Below are 17,189 nucleotides of genomic sequence, written 5' to 3'. Positions count from 1 at the left end.
TTGATTAACTTAAATTATATTAGATAATATATTAGTAAGTTTAGTTATTAATTAATAATATATATTATAATGGTAAGATTCGACTTGTGTGTGCGGATTTGCTACAAGGTAAGAATTTCCTACTCAACTCGGGTTTTATTATTTAGTGCACGTGTATTTAATTGTAATTTATAATTGGAGATAGAATATAAATGTTTGCTAAGATGTTGGATGAGTTGTATGACGGGATTGTTTCTGAGTATTTGTTGTTGATTATATTTGGTATGGAGAGTTGATTATTTAGTTGAGCATAACACGAAGGGTGTTACTCCTAGTTGTGCAAAGCGAGTAATCGTTACTACCAGATGTGTCTAGTAAGTAAGTACTACTGCCATATATAGTTGTGCAAAGTAACTAATTACTACTGCCAGGTGAGCATGGTTCGCAAGTACTACTGCAAGTTATGCATAACACAATGTTCAGGGGGTTATGCTACTGCCAGTGAAGTAAGTGAGTTATACGGATGAAGTAATGAGATTTCAAAAGATAACTATTTTGGTTGGTTTATTATTGTTGTTTAGTTTATTTCTGCTCAACCTCGTGGTTGACCGTTTATTCGTGAACACCTATGATGAAGCATAAATGGGGACCAGACTTACAGATGCTTAAGATTAGCTGACTTGAGAGCTTATGGGGATGCTCGGGGAGTCGGGCAGCCTACCTAGAAGTCTAGACCATTTAGTTTTACTAATCACTTTAATTATTTCCGCTGCGAGTTGTATTTTATTTTATATTAAGTTTTAGTTTGGTTAACTTGTAATAAACATGTAATCGCTAAGTTATAATTTAAAGTACTTTGGTGAGTTGGACTTTGTTATACAATACCTCGAAAAACCGAGATGGTAATAGTTCTATTTATTTGGGGATGTCTAACTAAAGGCTTCTTGATAAATGGGCGTGTTAGAAAGTGATATCAGAGAAAAACGATACACAGGTCTAAACCAATTTAACAATAATGAATTTAGGATATGTCTTAAAAAATAAACCCCGGGTAGGAACTTTTAGGTGCCCCTCTTATTGCGGTTAATAAGGCGCCCTTAATTCGTACCATGACCCTCTCAGTTTTGAACCGGGTATCCTGGGAAAAAAAATTGAGGAGTGGGGTAGTTATAAGGAGCTATACAGTCTATTTGAATGTTTTGATATAAATATTACTAATATTGTTGTCGGGTGGATTACGGTAAGTATTGTGAATGAAATGATAGCTTGACCATGTGATGTTTATGATGGAATTTGATATTGTTATTGGATAAGGTGAGATATTGATGGGGAATGAGACGTCGAATTGTTTTGATCATGGGAATGAACTTAATTGTGGCATTGATATTGATTATAAGGTTGGATGTTATAGTAGCATCATGTCTAGCGATATGCGGTTACGTGAATCCCGAAACCATGTTATCTACAATGTTATGAAATGACTAAATTTGTGATAGGTATGAATTATAGTAGATGCTAGTCGTGTGAGAAGTATGATGACCAAGTTATGTGGATATATGTATAGGAGGGTGCTAATAAGGGCTTATGACCTAGTAAAAAAAAGGGGAACCTAGAGCTTAACTTTATTTTGTCAGATTTTTACCCCAGTGAGTTAGCTTTCCAATATCATTGGTTTCATGTTTAAAGGTTTTACGGTTTGGGAGAAATAAATATTTTAATGGACAGTGGTCAGAATGTTCCTGTACTGTTATGTTTCCGGCAAACGATTTTGTAAAATTTCTCATTTAATTTGTACTTCAAATTTTTTCCTAATTCCAACTACACTCTTTAATAGACTCGTATACGTTTTCAAATTGATAAGCCACGTTGCAAGATATTATTTGGCTATTTAGTTATGATTTTTACAAGTTGACCCAAATTTATATAAATCTGCTGCTAAATTTCTTGTTGGACCAATCGATTTGTAAAATTTATTATAAATTGATCTTTTAAGCTTTAACATGATTATTTTTCTCATATTTTGAAAACTCTTTATATTTTCTAGAGAGTATCAGAACTCAAAAGTAGTTGAACGGTTAATTAATCGAGATTTTTAAAAAAGTTAGAGCACGTCTTTTGATTTTGGAAACGTAAGTTTTACAATGAGTTGCAATAAAATTGTTTTATCATATTTTGAACCATGTTTGAATGAAGGGTATTAGATTAGATGAACGTAGCTATGAGAGATTGGATGAGAAGACTATGACGTTGTGGGAAATATTGTTACTTGGGTCGCTTCGGCCGAAGGGAGAGTAGGAGCGGCATAGTAGTGTTGGATTGGGGAGAATGTTAGTTTAGAATAATAATTTATAATTTCTCATTTATGAGTATTTGAGATATTTATTACTTTTATTGGAATAGTAGTACCGAAACTTCTGGAGGAAGTTTCTTTTTAGGGGTTAGAATGTAACACTTCGTATTTGGAGTTATTTTGTGATTTATAAGTTGATATAATTGATACTAATGAAATGGTTAATTGTATTTAGGTAGTAATGAGCTGAGTAATGCCCAGTTGTGTTAATTGTCATTAAGACTTGTGTAGTGTTTTAAGTGAACTTCGGGACAAAGTTCATTTTAAGAGGAGAGAGTGTAATAACCCGTATTTTGAGAACTTAATTAATAATTAATTTAGTAAATGATTTTAATAAAAATTATTATACAAGAATCGTATCAGGTTAAACAAAAATAGGATACTATTAAGTCATATAGTGGTGAGACAGAATAATGGTTACTATATTCATAAAAATATTATAGTAGTACTATACTAACTATACTATGACTATGGTTTATATGTATATATATTATTATTATTATACTAGGTTTGGTGCCCGGCTACGCTCGAGCTACCTTTATTTACCGTTTAAATTTTATTTTCTATGAAATATATTTCACTAAATTTGGTTAATACATACATTTACAATTTATATCTTGAAATTATCATGAAATGTAAAATTAATCAGGAAATTATGTGACACGTTCACCACTCCAACTGTTAATATTATTACTTTTGCTACATGCTTGTTAATACTATTATGTTCACTACTTCTTTGGTTACTGTTGTTTGTTTACCTACCCCTGTTATTTTTACGGTTAACCAGTTTGTTTTGTCAAACTCATATATTTAAATAAATTAATATTTTCTTAAAATCAAATTGTTATTTAATTTTTCATGCTTTTTCTGTTGTTCGTACTGCTACTTTCATTAGATGTTTTGTGACTACTATAATATTATTACTTTCACTTCTCCCGCCGTCATAATTTTTTCTTTCACTGCTCCCGCATTTGTTATTGTTAATTTCACTAATCATATTACTGCTAGTACGACTTTCACTACACCAGTTGCTATTATTGTTGCGTTTACTACTCACATGGATGGCTACTAATCTACTATCATATCATAATACTCCGGTAGTTGATTATCTAATTATATTAGAGTTATATATTTAAATAAATCTAAAATATTAGATTAGAATATTATTTAAGAGCAATCATTATTATTTACTAATTAAATTACAAATATAATGATTATGGAAAATTATATTTTTTGGAAATCTAGATTAATTTATTTATCTTTTATTAGTTTCCAATATATATATATATATATATATATATATATATATATATATATATTATTAATATTATATTTGTGTATGTTAAATAATTAACATATTTATACTAATTAATAATACCATAAGTAGGGCATGTTATTTTAAGGAAAATTACCATATTATAATGTTCTCTAAATTTATACTTCAACCAAAACTATATAATATTTACATTGAAGTTCCTTTTTCTGGTCCATCACACAGTGTTATGATTAAAAGCTATATGTTAATATTAATTTGTATATATTTATTTAATTACATTGAAGTCCCTTGGTTTCTGGATTTAATATATAGTATTGATTGATTCATTGTAGTGATTATTAGTAGTAGATTACTGTAATACAAGACACAAGGCACAATTTTAACCTAACCTAATTATACTACCTTTCTGCTGCGGTTTTCCTTTCACCGAAGACTCAAAAGAAGAAAATAGGTAACAGAAGGAAAACAGAGCGACGAGAACAAGATAGTTGAGATCTCTCATGTTGTGCGCCGTTGTCTTAGTGACCTTCACCGTCTCAAGCGTCTTCACGCTCTACTAGTTAAACAAAGTAATAACTCGTCTTCGTTTAGTACTTAAGTTAATGGTTAGTAAATAGTTTCAATGTCGGGTTTGAGAAACGTTACATATAAGTGAGTAGGATGATTATAGGGTCGTTCTTGGTCATTCATAGTAAGCCGTAGAGTTGTCTCATATGGCGGTTGTGTTTGTTAATCAGTGCTTTTAAAAACTAGTTAGAACAATCCGCTCATAATCGGTTGTGCGTCGGGTTTGGGCAATCTTTATGGTGGTACGATTTTCTATCAGGGAGTGGTGATTTAGGACATATTTAAGGCGATTTACAGGGTGTTTAGAAGTTGTAAGGAGGTATAGTTAATGGCAACGTCATACTCTGTTTTAGGTGCCTTACTGGTCAATATGAAGTCGGGTTTGAGGAGTCTCGGGTTGGCCGATTAGAGGGTTATTAGGTCGTGCTTAAGGGTGAGTTTTATAGTGGTTTAGCGTTGTTTAGAGAACGAAGGCTTGGCTGGAATGTAGTAGTAACGTTCCTTGTTTGGAGTCGGTTTCGGTGAAGATTCGCCAGGGCGATACACCTTACATGAGTCCAGTTATCGTAAAAAAATCGTAACACTAGGTAGTCTCTTGATCGGTAACGTATTTGTAATTGTTTTAAGCTGTATCGTTGCCGTTGAGGTGACACCGTAATCCTCTGATATGGTTTGCCGTGGATGGTGTTGCAGCGTCAGTTTTGGACGGGGTTGTTCATGACATGTTGCCGGTCGTAGGGATGTGGGGTCGGTTCTGGTGCGTGGTAAGGAAGAAAGACAAGAGTGGGTACGGGTACGTGTAGGAGTACCGGTGCAGGGGGCGAGTATGGTGACTACTAGTTAGCTGGTTAATAACGTAAATAATGAATGTATAGTCATCATATAGTAATGATGAGGTTAATGATTAGGAAAGAGGTATGGTTTTCTTTTCGTTATAATTACGATGGATGATGAGTACGTAATTAGATAAAGCGATAGATTGTTATAATTAACCAACGAACTTATTTATCGTTAAGTAATTTGATGAACTTAAATTATATTAGATAATATATTAGTTAGTTTAGTTATTAATTAATAGTATATGTTATAATTGTAGGATTGGACTTGCGTGTACGAATTTGCTACAAGGTAGGAATTTCCTACTCAACTCGGGTTTTATTATTTAGTGAACGTATATTTAATTATGATTTATTATTGGAGATAGAATATTTGTGTTTGTTAATATGTTGGCTGAGTTGTATGACGGGATTGTTATTGAGTATTTGTTGTTGGTTATATTTAGTATGTAGAGTTGTTTATTTAGTTGAGCATGACACAGAGGGTGTTACTGCCAGTTGTGCATAGAGAGTAATCGTTACTGACAGATGTGCATAGTAAGTAACTACTATTGCCAGAGATAGTTGTGCATAGTAAGAAATTACTAATGCCAGGTGTGCATGGCACACAAGTACTACTGCCAGTTGTGCATAGCACGGTGTTCACGGGGTTGTGCTACTGCCAGTGACGTAAGTGAGTTGTACGGATGAAGTAATGAGAATTCGAAAGATGACTATTTTGGTTGGTTTATTATTGTTGTTTAGTTTATTCCTACTCAATCTCGTGGTTGACCGTGTATTCGTGAACACCTGTGATGAACCATAAATGGGGAGCAGGCTTGCAGATGATTAGGATTAGCTGACTTGAGAGCTTATGGGGATGTGTGAGGACTCGACCAGTCTACCTAGAAGACTAGACCATTTAGTTTTACTAATCACTTTAATTATTTCCACTGCGAGTTGTATTTTATTTTATATTAAGTTTTAGTTTGGTTAACTTGTAATAAGCATTTAATCGCTAAGTTTTAATTTAAAGTACTTTGGTGAGTTCGACTTTGTTATTCACTACCTGGGGAAACCGAGATGGTAACAGTTCTATTTATTTGGGAATGTCTAGCTAAATGATCCTGAATAAATGGGGGTGTTACACATGATGTGGTAATTGGCAAGATTGTAATGTCAATGTCATAGATATTTAACAAGGAATGTGTTGGGGTCATACAACCAACTTCCTTGATCTTTACTACTTTGGGGTTGTATCTATTTTAGTGTCTAACACTTTCTCTTTTGAGCCTAGTTCTATCCTTAACAATTTAACATAGGTACTTTCTTCTTATCGCTCCCACCGACTTTGAGAATTTCTAATCGATGAATAATTTCTTCTTTTAATTCCTAGTTAAGCCCTCATTAGGGTCCACTTTATGAAGCATTTGTGGTACTTGGTCAATCAAAACTTCTAACATATTAATTTACAAATTTATTTTCAACATTATCATGTTCCTAATTATTTAAGCGCTTGATGACAAATGTTTAGGTTGAGCAATAAGACCTTTGAACCGTGAATGCATAGAAGACATTATCAAAACATATTTTGACTAATTATCACTTCTATTCATACTTCTTCATAAGAGATCATATATGGGTATGTAAGGATTTTAAGATGCTAATCTTATATTACATAGGACGATTCCTATGGAGTTCTATAGAATAGAACGATTCCTTATAAAGCTAGTACATGCCCTATTTAAACGGTTCATTTGAGGCTTCTAAAAAGAGATTCTATTTGTCTTAAGCGATAGTGGATTAATGGAGACTCGCATTACAATCGAAATTGATATCGTATATGTCTAGGAGTAATGATGTAGAACAATATTAAAACAATGAAATAGTGGGAAAACAAACATTCATCGTTATATTAGACTTGTAAACATTTTAGCAAGTTTTAACATTTATATAATGACCTCCACCCAATTATATAAATGATGTTGAGACCCAAATTCGTATTAACTCGGTTAGGAGCTAACGAGCCCTCTACACCCTTACTAATATAATTTTGTAGATTAACTCATTTAACCGATTCTACACTTAGAACTCTCGGTCGATGAAATTAGATTAAGTTCATATTTAGCCCAGACCTATTGAGACAACGGTCCCTCTAATACATCCGTTGAGATCAACCAGAATTTAAAATGTAATAACCTTTTATTACCCCCGTAATACCCGCCCTTTTAGGGACCCGTTACCGACGTAACCGACCTTAAATGTTGATCCAGATCTTGGAACACCCCAAGAGGGATGTCTTTTGACGTGGTAAGCTTTGAGATTTGGTACTCGATCTAATCGAGGCTACTCGATCGAGTAGATTTGATACTCGATCGAGCAGGGGTCACTCGATCGAGTAAGTTAGTTACTCGACTGAGCAGCGTCTTTACAGCGAGGACTTACAATCGTGTCTTAGTAAAATTGCAAATCATTTCCGCCTCTTCCCAAAAACCTAAAGGTCGTCTCTCCTTCTTCCCTTCACAATAGTCCCTTCCATGGGAGCCTTTGAGGATGCTTGTGCCGTAGGGATGGGTTGCTTGAGTCGGGTAGCGACTTTGACGTCGGAATGCTATGTGTAGGTATGTCATCATCACCATCATTGTCGTTGTGTTTTCAGTTAGGGTTGTGGTAATAATGATAGGTGATTGTTTTGTTTGTATAGGTGTATTGCTTAGTTGATTTAGTATCATGTGATCGGACGTGGAATCGCTGCGATTGGCTAAAGGTAGGTTCGCCTACTCAGTACTGTTGGATGTCTAATGTGTCTTAATATGAATTGGTTGATATTATGTCGGTGTGAATTGATAGATTGTGATAAGTGGTTGGTGTTGTGTTTTTTCGTTTAACATAGTTGTGGTGCAAATGATTGTGAGTATTGTATACCTGTCTGTGATCTTTGGGGTGCACCCCTGGCTAAGTGGAGTCACTTGCGGGAGTGGCTTCACGCCTTTGATTCGCCTTCTGTGGAACCCGCCACATAAGGGATGTGCACATTAATGGACATGGGTCTATCGCTCGATTTGAGGAGCGAGGATTAGGTGGGATTGACTGCGGTCCCCCACTGGCAGGGCTTGTCCAATGGATGGTTGGTGATGGTGATGGATTGGTTGTGATGTGGCTTGTGTGTGTTGTGTTGGATTTAGATTGTGTCGTCAGACGTTAGAGTGTTTACCTCAGTTACTAACCTCGTGTGGTTTTGTCTTCTTGTTTGTTTATGTTGTGTCTGCCGTGATCCCTTATGGTGAGTAGTCAGTCTTAGCAGGTGATGTGTTGGATGACAGTAGGGTGCTTGGCGGGATGAGTCCTTCACGAGTCACGACATAAGTAGTGCACATAACTAATAGTAGTTTGAGTTGTATCTTTTGTATACCTTTAGTTTTTGTTTAATCGCTTGTAATAAATCTTAAAAGTTCTTTTATCGACATTTAATGATTACTATCCTCGGGCAACCGATATGGTAACGCCCGTATATGCTAGGGAAGGTCTTGTTAAGGCTCCTTGATATATGGGGGTGTTACAAAGTGGAATTAGAGCGAAGATTTTGGAACTTGTAACAAATGAGCCTAATGAACGTACTGAGTCTAATAAAATGAACCTGGTGTATGTGTATTAGGAGCCCCAGCTGATGCTATATTTTGGGTGAGTAGGCGCCCTCATTTCAAAAGCTTGGCCCAATTATACTTAAGCCAATCGCCGGTTATGGGATATCTAGTCGGGAATTGTGTGCCTAGTGTGAATCATGGTTATTTCAGAAATGTGTGAAATGAAGTTTTTGTTGATTCTAGCATATGTGTGATGATAATGAGAATTGTGAATGTCTATGGTCGAATAGAAGTGTTTGTGAAAGGAGTAGAAGTGGTGAAATCATTATAGTACGTCACAGTGTGTAGAATGTGGTGATGGTAGTGTTTGCGTTAAATAGTTGGTATTAGTAATTGATATAAAAAGCTTGTGAGTCTTTTATGTGGTAGTAATAATGATATTTAGTAAGTTTTCAATTTGTTGTAATGGTTATAAAAATAGTATTGGAACACGTGTGATAGGTGAATGATTGAATGCTTCCGCAATATAGAATAATTAAGTTTAGAACATTAATTGGTAATTGTCGTGACAAGGTTAGAATATTAATAAGTTTGGATGACAAAGAATGTTTGAATGTTATATGAATGTTTAGAGTGATATGATTAGAAGTCATTTTGTTGTAGTCACAATTGCATGATTAAAAGTGAAAGAAATGTGTTAAAAGTATGCATGAGAAAGCTGTAAGTTTAGTCATTTGGTTGCGTAATGGTTGTTATAGAATGAAAATAAAGAGTTGAATGAAGTAATGTGTTTATTGGATTGATACGTTGTACTTATGTAGTAGTAGTACGATGTGAATGAGTATATTAATCCGTGACGATTTTCGAATTTATTTTTGGAATCGACACGAGTTACCGTTTTGCAGGAATCTTTAGTTAAGCTCTTAATTTCTAGCCGTGTATCTAGCCTTGCTTGACCGAGTACGAGTGCCTACTAGACCGAGTAGACCTCACTCGATCTAGTTTAGGAGTTTTGAGGTCAAAAAAGTTGGTATTGCCAGCAAAAACTCGACCGAGTAGTTCAACTCGATCGAGTGGGCGCCACTCGATCGAGTAACTTACTTACCCGATCGAGTAAGCTGCTACAGTACCGCTACAACGCATGGTCTTATACTCATTCTCCTAATTCTTTTCTTTCTTTCTTCTTCATTCTTTCACCCATTAAAACCCTAATATTTCTATATCTCTCTTTTGTACCCTTGTTTTTTGTGATTTTGTGCCTGAATCTTGATGATTTCTTTGCTTAATTCGTTCTTTTTGCTTGATAATCAATCAAGGTATGAAAGTTTATCCTATTTTGATGTTTTCGATTAATTAGAAGCATGTAGGATGTTGGTAATTGCTGAAAAATCGATTTATATATGCCAAATCTTGTTTGTAATGGTTGTAATATGATTTAGATGCTTTCCTTTGTTGATTATTGTTGTTAGCTATGCAAAAATCAAAATAAATTGGGGGTTTATGTGATTCGAAATTTCTAGGGTTTGAGATTTTGAATTGAATTTTGGTTGTCTTTTGTGTGGAAAAGAGAGAAAATGGGGTCATATATGTTATACATATCTTGTTTAGAGTCGATTTTGATGATTTTCACTCAAACATGTCTTAAAACTCCGTCTTAAAATTGGCCCAAATTGAAATTCGTCTTACATTATTATTGTGAAATTTGTTTGTGTGCGAAGTTATTTTGAAGGTGTACTTTTTAGAAGTGATAGTAATGATGTTAGTTGGTGCCTTACATGTCAAAAGTTTCACAGCTGTGAGATTGTCTGATAGAAAAATTTAGAGTTTATACACATAATTTCTGGTTTGTTGATGAAAGTGTATACTTAGTAGCTCTTTTCATGAACATACATGATTGTTTTACATGTTTTCAAGTATATGTGGTTTGTGTATTTAAGTCATGTGTTGAAAACAGATGCCGAGACCAACCGTGGGAACCCGACAGAGAAAAAGGGGAAGGGCTTCTGAACCCTAGGTAGAAGAGGGTAGTGGACCTACGGTCCCGGCAGTACCCGAGTATCCGTCTGTAGTCTTTGTGGATTTCACACAAAGGGACAACTACGTGGCCTTACAAAACCGAAGGATGAGACCTCCACGGTGTATAGACACCACGCTCTTGACCGACTTAGGGATTGAGACTGACGTTAGGCATATCTTTGAGACTTTGCGATGATTGGGCTATACCGCCTCAGGAAACAATCTTATGCCTTCTTGACCCTTGAGTTCATGAGTTCGTTTAAATATGAAGCGGTGGAACAATCTGTAGAGTTCCGCCTAATGAACATGAGTTTTCTATTGACCATGGATATGTTTGCAACACACCTTGGCTTGGCTAAGGCCGCAAAGGGAGCTCTTAGAGACATTCCGACGGAATGTAGGATTAGTAGCCTCATGCCATGCTTCACCGATAAAGCAGCTCCTACTTCGAGTAACATGTTGATCAAAGATATTCAACATGTCACTTTGAAGATTTTCCTTCGTGCTTTGACATGTCTTCTCTACAAGAGGAAGGATGTGAGTAAGTTAAACTCACATGAGTTGATGTTGCTAGTGTCGTATCTTAACCCCATCCGGTCCTAGCCAGTCATCTTTAGTGCCCCTACCTTCGTGTGTGCTAGTCTATCTCTGATGGCCTCGTCCGACACTAGATTCCTGAGTTGTGGTGCCATTACCACTCGGTTGGCAGATAGGCTGACTTCTTTTGAGGCCTCGTCGGCCTATACTTCATTCACCACCACGGTACCCACCCTGGACCGTGAGTATTTCCTCGACCAGAAATGGTTGAGAACCTTGGTGGACGGTAGATTGGCATGGAGAGTGTAGGGTATCAGTTGGATGCGGATGCCACCTCCTGAGTACCTACCTGCGACTGAGCCCTTACCATCGGAAGTTATAGCTGCCGATTCCGATGAGGAGGAGGAGGAGCGTCCAGCGAGGCAGACGTACCTCATCGACCCAGAGATCCTACAGTTGATGCCCTAGCCGAGGAAGGGGGAGAATCTGAGGCTTGAGGATGCTCAACCTAGGATGGGGAGGGGACCACGTCGAGTGAGGAGGAGAGTGGTTGAGACTTAACCAGGGCAGCTAGAGCAGCCAGTGCCACCATAGTACCAGTTCCCTGACTACCCTTCTATCTATAGGCTCGAGATGAGAGTGAGCGAGCTCACAGAGAGAGTGTAATCTACCTTGACACTCAAGAACCTTTATGAGATGGCTTATGTTCAGGGTATTGGGCCCACGTGAGCTCAGCCGGTTTGTTGGAGAGGTGTAGGGGACGACAGTGGAGTCTTGCACTCTTACGATGTGGATAGGTCTACTTGGGTAGAGCCTTAGTCGTACCCTTATGGTTGTTTGGCCCCTTGGCGCGTGGGAGACGATGCTGATGCTAGTCGGGATACAGGTAAGGATGCGGCTAGAGCAGGCACATCTTGTGGTGGTAGTGATGAGTTCATGGACGAGCAGCATAGGGAGTGATGACACTCCTTTTCTTCTTCTTATATATCATGGTTTGTAGCAGATATTAAATTTTTTTCGGTTGATACTTTTGGACCTTGGTATGTATGGTTGGCTATAAGGCCGTACTTTGAGAAATTTTAGACTCGTTATGCAGGATTGTAGGGTCGGGAGGGCATCCCGACTCGTGATTATGTGATTATTCGGCTTACATTTGGCTTTTGGGAATTTCTGACCTGTTGGCAACTCGATCGAGTGCCCCTCACTCGATCGAGTAACTACGGGTATGGCAGCAGTGGACTATTCTAATCTCGGCCTACTCAATCGAGTAGCTGACTAGCTCGATCGAGTAAGCCCAGCTCGATCGAGTGCCTGACAAACTCGATCGAGTGACAGTGTTACAGGAACTTTTGAGTTTAGAATTGTTCGAATCATCATATCTTTGGATGCTATTATATTAATCCTTATTATGGGTGTCTAGTAATGTTTTTTAGCTTTATCGATGCGTATAAAATGATGTGTGGTCGTGTCATATATATTTATTTGTCATGCTATGAACGTTAAATCATTTTGCTACGGGTAAAATATAGTGCGATTGTGTTGTTCAAAGTTGATATAATTACATACATATGTATATCATGTGGGTCATATTCATGTAATGAGAAGAAAGTATCGTATATGTGAGGAGTACAATATGCATTCTGGTCAATTTGAACAATTCTCAGTAGTATTTGTACAACCTTGTAACCTATATTTAAGTCGAGTGGATAAGTGGAATGCTATGATTATAAAGTGGTAACATAATAAGAATGATCGTATAACAACTAACTGGTGACTCTGCTGCTAGTTGTGGTAATATATCTTGCGGTGTGTTACTTAATTTTTTTTTGTCTTACGTTTATACATGTTCTAACTGTGTAATGTCAAAGAATAGGTTATGTTTGTATAAATCAATGTTTTTTGTGGTTTGCGAGTAATGTCATAACGATTATATATGTATCGGTTTGAGGGACAAGGAAGTTGTTTGATGGTGATCTTCGGGGACGAAGTTCCCTTTTAGAGGGGAAGAGTAATGTCGCAAAAGAAAAGTGATGAAAATGATGTAATTATAACAATCTTGTAGTAATTTTGTGGTATTTTAAAACCTGTGAATGATTGTTTGAATAACTTTATATGATGGTTCGAATAGTTTTATATTGGTTATTGTGCAAATGGGAAAAAAAAATCTTAATTGTTGAATAAATAACACGTATATTTTATGTTTAGTGATGTGATTTGTTATGTTAACTTGAGAATTTGGTGTTTTAAGCCGAATTATGATTGTACGGTTAAAGTAATAGAGCAGAATGAGACATGTGTGAGGTAAGTCAGGACTATGTGTTATATAAATCAGTAACATGTAGTGATGAATCAACGGTAGGATCGTCACCTTCTGTGTTTTGTAATTAGTAATCATTATCAAGTAATGGATGAATGTATAGTTTGATAGTTGTGTTGATGTACGTTTGAATAATAATACGTAGTAAGTGCAAGTGGTGGTGAAATTGGTCGTTTTGGTGTTTGGTACATGTTCACTGATTCAAAGGAAAATTTGTGATTAGCTGAGAGTCGTGTTGTGTATTGTGAGCAAGGTGGATGATTATGATGGTTGATGAACATACGTAGTGGGATGGTAATTCTAAACAGCTATGTTGACCTGTGTCGGGTAAACGGTGGTGATGATCTTGGTTTCTTTGTTGTGAGGTTCGGGAAAGGATAAGTCAAACTTCGGGGACGAAGTTCTTTAATGGGGAAAAGACTGTAATACCCGCCCTTTTAGGGACCCGTTGACCGACCTTAGATGTTGATCCAGACCTTGGAACACCCCAAGAGGGATGTCTTGTGACGTGGTAAGCTTTCAAAGTGTGGTACTCGATCTAGTTGAGGCTACTCGATCGAGTAAATTGGGTACTTGACCGAGTAGGGGTCACTCACTTGAGTAAGTTAGTTACTCGAAAGAGTAGCGTCTTTACAGCGAGGATTTATAATCGTGGTTTAGTAAAATCGCAAATCATTTCCGCCTCTTCCCAAAAACATAAAGGTTGTCTCTCCTTCTTCCCTTCACCATACTCCCTACCATGGGAGCCTTTGACGATGCTTGTGCCGTAGGGATGGGTTGCTTGAGTCGGGTAGTGTAGATACCCGGTATCTGGTGACACTCCAACGAACACCCGATGATTATCGGACTACAACATGTTTTGGAATCGCGGCGTTTTGATCGACAGTTTGTGTACAACTTCACGTCGGAAAACTTAAAACGATTTCAAAAATAAAACATTTTAAAACATTTCAAAAATACCTGGAGTGTTTAATGCACGACGACGGGGTCACAATGACACAAACTAGAGTCAAAACCGACACCGGACCAAAAACAGACTCAAAAATTCAAATCCCGACTCCAACAACGAGTCAAACCGAGTCAACCACAAAAAACAAAACATTTCAAACCTTCTACCTTAAGTTTTCCCGGATTTATGTTGGTCAAGTACCAAACATGTGACTACAAAACCTAGGATAGAACAAATCATGATTGCGTTTGTTGTGAAAGTGACAAGACAAATCGAAGAACCGCGACGTGGCTCGCGCCTCTTTGAGCAGCCCAGGTGGCCACGTCGCTCAAAACTCACACAACCACTCATTCTCCTATAAATACCCCTCAAATTCCCCCCATTTGAGATTTACGCGAGTGTCCGCCCCCTCTTTTCTCCCTTAAAATTCTCGACTCGACTTCTTAAGTCATAACCCGACGGGTATTTACGACCTACCGATCGTAAATACAAGCCTTACACATTATTTGGTACCGTCATCGTGCATTAAATCACTTGACCGACCACTTCGACCACTACACAGTCACTAACATTAAAACACTCATTTTATTTACCAAAACGATTTTAAACCGAGTTGTTACACTTACGTCGGTCACTCGCCATAACCAAACATGTAAGTATGAGGGTGCAAAAATCCTCTTTTATTATGTTTTCATTTGTTTCATGACTATAACATGCTAAAACGTGCATAACATGAACCAAAACATGGAATAAACGAGCCAAAACGGATTTTTGGCCTGAGACAGAAGCCCCTTAGGTCGCCAGCTTGCCTACGCCTAAATGGGGTGTCCAGGTCAGGGATCAACCGTGTTTGTTCTCGTCATTTTCCTTTAACCCATTTTCATATTTGTAATCGGTTTTTACCATTCCAAATATTTTCGAACCCTTTTTTATTTTATTTCATTTGTTTTAACCATAAAACATTTTTCACCCTTGGTTCCTCATACCATGACGGTTAAATCCGTGTTTCGGTGATAATATTTGCTTAATGACATTTAAAGGGTATTTTAAAGCCTTTTATTTCATTTCTTTACATTTTGGAGGTATTTCAAAGCCTTTCATCATTTTTTACATTTTCAAACAAACATATTAGTCACCAACACAAAGTCATCCATGGTTCTACATACCATGCCGGATTTTAACCCGGGTACGATGATGAGTATCGACTAATTACATTAAAATGGACTTAAAACAATTAGTCCATAATTACTTTCAAAACTATTCATGTCAAGGTTGTCAAAGTCTAACCCGACACCGAATATTATCAAAACAATGATGATTATTCGAGTCTAGTTCTTCAAATCAACAAATGCGGTCTAAACGACCCCTTCAAATCAAACCGGGTTCAAGTACCCATTTTCAACACGTTTTATAACGTTTTCTAAAAAGTCAGAACACGGCACATAAACCGTGGGCTAACCCGCGCCTAAACAGGCCCTTCATTTCTCATTTTCAAAACCAGAGGGAGGCCGCTTGTATCGCCGGCTGGCTCGCGCCTCATATAGCTGTCTGGTACAGGGCCTGTTCCCTTCCAGCATTAGTCTAGGACGATACTGACTCCTGTTAGCCCGGATATAGGACGGATCAGATGACTATTTGATTATTCAAAATCATATTTGCAAAATGCCTTAATAAGACAAACGGATCACGTTATGCACCCTAAACCTAATACGGTAAATGGATGTTTAATTTCCTTCTTGCATGCAAATCAATCATTAATCCAACTCGACATCTTATACTTGGATTAAATCAACCGACTTAGAAATCTCTCACATATTAGGTTTAAATTATTGGATGCGCATTCATGCATTTAAACCGTTTTATCAACTTTTGCATTCAACCAACCAAGATCGATCAGTAGAGGTCGCTAATGCGGGCGGGATTGGGTGTCTGATTAAAGGGCTTCCCAATACGTACCTTCACCTCTTACTTAGAAACTTTGGATAGTGGACGACCTTATCCAGGGCGTACGAGAGTCATTCTAGAGATAGGATGCTAAAGAGGGACGATTTCCTTATCTTTTGTACCTATGTCAAACGCTGCTTTGTGCTTCGATTTGACCGAGGTATAAAGTGGATTACGAATGGGTTCCAGGCATCCCACAAATGCTTGGTGGCGACTCCGAACATCTCTAATCGTTTTGAGACCCTTACCGAGACGAAACCGATCGATCTAAAACGATCCGGTCGAAAGCATTTTTACGCCACCGAGCGTGGCTTTCAAAAGACCGTTGTATGTCCACAGATCGGCTGGGCTTGCAGGTGGGGAATGTCCACAGATTGGCGACTCCGCTGGGGAAAACTAGGACACTTACGTCTTTGTGATCCCTAGATGGTGAGAATCGAATGAGGTCTTGGTTGAAATGCATTAATTGATATTACGGTCACGGTCGGGTTCGTTGTCCGGGCCCACAACCTAACCCTTTTCGACCAATTGGCTCGTCTCGTCGGCGTGAGTTTTTCTCATCCCCGCGTTTCGAATCCCGATTGAGTCAAGCATACCATTGACGTTACACATTTCTTTTTCGTCAAAGAGCTTTCATCACTTTCGAGCACGAGGCTAGGGCACCCTCCTTACACATTTTGTTTGGATTGGTATCCCTCTCGCAAATCGGGGTTTGATTGCTTGGTGTGTAACCCGCCCTCTTAAGCGAAAACCCGTGTCAGCATAATGCATAATATAATGGACTGTGAGTGCTGATGTGCTACTTGATCATAAGTCCTTCCGTGTCATTTTCAAGCTTTCAAAAATCACCCTTTT

The sequence above is a fragment of the Silene latifolia genome, chromosome 8 (assembly GCF_048544455.1).
Source record: "Silene latifolia isolate original U9 population chromosome 8, ASM4854445v1, whole genome shotgun sequence".
Lineage (NCBI taxonomy): Eukaryota > Viridiplantae > Streptophyta > Magnoliopsida > Caryophyllales > Caryophyllaceae > Silene > Silene latifolia.
This window is presented reverse-complemented; position numbering follows the sequence as displayed.